Here is a 2,696-nt window from a genome sequence, read left to right on the forward strand (position 1 = left end):
CAGCTGTTTATATTTTCTCCTTGGTATTCAGATAGCATATTTCTTCACATGTACTTTGTAATTAATTTGGCTAATTATTATAGTCAAAATAAATTATCCCCTCAAAGTCATTCTTAAAACAATATTGCTGTTACTGTATACAACATTCACTTGATTCATCCACTATTTACTGTTTCATGTAAGTTTTTTCCATTTTTTTCTAAAACGATTGAGCTCATCATTTATTATAGCACAGTAGTATTCCATCATAATCACACACCACAACTTGTTCAGTCATTTTCCAATTAATGGACATCTCTATAATTTCCAGTTCTTTTCCATCACAAAAGAACTGTTATAAACATTTTAGAACATATATGCTCTTTTCCTTTTTCCCAATTATCTAGAGAAACAGATCGATTGGTGGTATTTCTCAGCCAAGGGGAACAGGAAATTTAAAAACACTTTGGGCATAATTCCAGATTGTTCTCCAAAATGGTTGGATCACTTCACAATTTCACCTGCAATGAAATAGTGTCAGAATTTTTACCATATCTTCTCCAACATTTGTCACTTTCTGTTTCTACCATTTTAGTGAATCTAGTAGCTGCAAAATATCTGAAGGTTGATTTAATTTGCATTTCTCTATATAGATGTAGATTATTTTTGTATGATTATAAATTATTTTGATTTCTTCATTGGAAAATTGCCTGCCCATGTCCTTTGGTCATTTTTCAATTAAGGAATGACTCATATTCTTATAGATTTCACAAATTTCTATGACACCTTTTTCTGGATATGAGACTTTATCTGGTAAAGTATTTACAAAAATTTCCCCCAATTTTCTGCTCTATTTGTGATCATTTCTACATTTGTTTGATTTGTGTAAAAGACACATCTTTTTTAACTTAATGTAATTGAAATTGCCAATTTTTATGTAACTTTGCTTTCTGTCTCCTGTTTATTCATATGTTGTTCAACAATCCGTAAGTCTGATAAGCAATATGTTCCACATTCTAATTTTCTGAAAAATCTCTCTTCATATTGAGATCATGTATTCATTTTGACCTTTTCCTGGTAAATAGAATAAGATATTGGCCTATGCCCAGTTTCTGCTGTACTGTGTTCCAGTTTTTCCAACAATTTTTTTTTTCCTTCCCAAACTACAAACAAGTTTTAATTTATGAACAGGATTTCTTTCCAAATGAAAGTTTCTCCAGTGGGAGGAAAAATCAATGTGAAGATTTGTTTGCTCAAGTGTACTGATTATGGAAGGGGCTTAGGGCCTGCTGCTTCTTGCAGAAACTGAAAAAGGTCCCATTCTTAGGAGAAGGAGGAGAAAGACTTGCACTCATCCTTCTGGGGCACATAAGGAGAGAGTAGAGTCTCACAATTTGAGAGCTTCTGGAAGCTGCCAGAGGAATTGGATATGCCCTCCAGCAGTCGGGTAATGCCTCGGCCCCGAACGTTGCTCGTCTTGCCAGCTGTTTTCACCCCAGATGGATAGTCACAAGTGGAAGTGTTGGATCTTTGTTACTGATGAGAAGAGTTTGAAAAAGGAGGACTATCAACTCTTAGTTTCTGGAAACGCCCTGCATCCAGCACCACCATTTTGGGGTTCACACTGTTACTGGCTTCATAATCCTGCAGTGGTACATGAGCTTCTGTGAGTGGAATTCCAAAAAGAGTACCCAGGGAATTACTGATGCAATATGCAATCTTCTTGCAGACAGCCAGAGCACAAAAGAGAATATTGTTTTTTTCATGCCACTTGCACCTTGTGTTGCTAGAGTAATCCCACATGGACACATCGAGGAGGCTTCGTACCCAGGTCTTCGACGGCTCCTTATGAAGTTTTTGTTTGTAGATTCCCACCACCAGGTCATCTACAGTGAGGATTTCTAGCTCGTGCCTGATTTCCAATTTCTTTGCCATATGCTTCAGGAACCAGTTAACTCTGTACCTATCATCAGACTTGCAGTACACAGGTGGCCAGCTGCTTTGGTTTGGAGAAATAAATCGATATAGGTTTTGTAACACAGTTGCATAGTCATCTCCTGAGTGAAAGTTAGAAATAGGGATCTTGTGACTGGCATCGCTTGCAGCCTGACAATGAAACCGGAAGCCTCGTGGCACCTCACCTGGGTCTATAAATTGGTGGAATTCAGCCACAGTTCCTTCTTGAAGTGAATATTTGATACAGCCAATTTCACAAGGGAGGAAGCGCTGCTCACAGTGAGGAGGTAGCTCTCCGTGGCTAAAAATGTTCAAAAAATAAAAAAAAACTTCCAAGCACAGCCTGATCACTCTTCAAAGACAGGCTTGAGACATCTGGAAGTGAAACATTCTGAGTCTGTACAGGGGAAAGCTGGTTCACTGATTCAAGGAATGTTGTGGGAACAGGTTTCTGCTTTCCAGGTGGCGAAGGGACCTTCCCCTGAGTTGCCTTCCACTCCCGAGCCATTTCTGCATACTTCTCTTTTTCCTCTTCCCGCAGGAGTTGGGGGGAGAGGGGGCGGGAGGAGGGAAAGGCAGAAAACGGACGATGACCCCACGCCCGCCAGCAAGCAGGGCCAACAATTTTTTTTTTTTACCATATAATGAATTTTTATCTGAAAATCTGAAATTTTACACTTATTACATGCAGCTACTATATTTACTCATTGCTATAAATTATGTTTATCTTATTCCATTTATATACCTTTCTGTTTCTTAGC

General features: G+C 38.5%; 1 pseudogene; it reads right to left on the reverse strand.

Annotated features, from left to right (window-relative positions):
• Window positions 1-1,179: 1,179 nt before the first annotated feature.
• LOC140498446 (protein maelstrom homolog pseudogene) lies at window positions 1,180-2,496 on the reverse strand (annotated as a pseudogene).
• Between the last annotated feature and the right edge of the window lie 200 nt (window positions 2,497-2,696).

The sequence above is a fragment of the Notamacropus eugenii genome, chromosome 4 (genome assembly GCF_028372415.1).
Source record: "Notamacropus eugenii isolate mMacEug1 chromosome 4, mMacEug1.pri_v2, whole genome shotgun sequence".
In the NCBI taxonomy this organism is placed as follows: Eukaryota; Metazoa; Chordata; class Mammalia; order Diprotodontia; family Macropodidae; genus Notamacropus; species Notamacropus eugenii.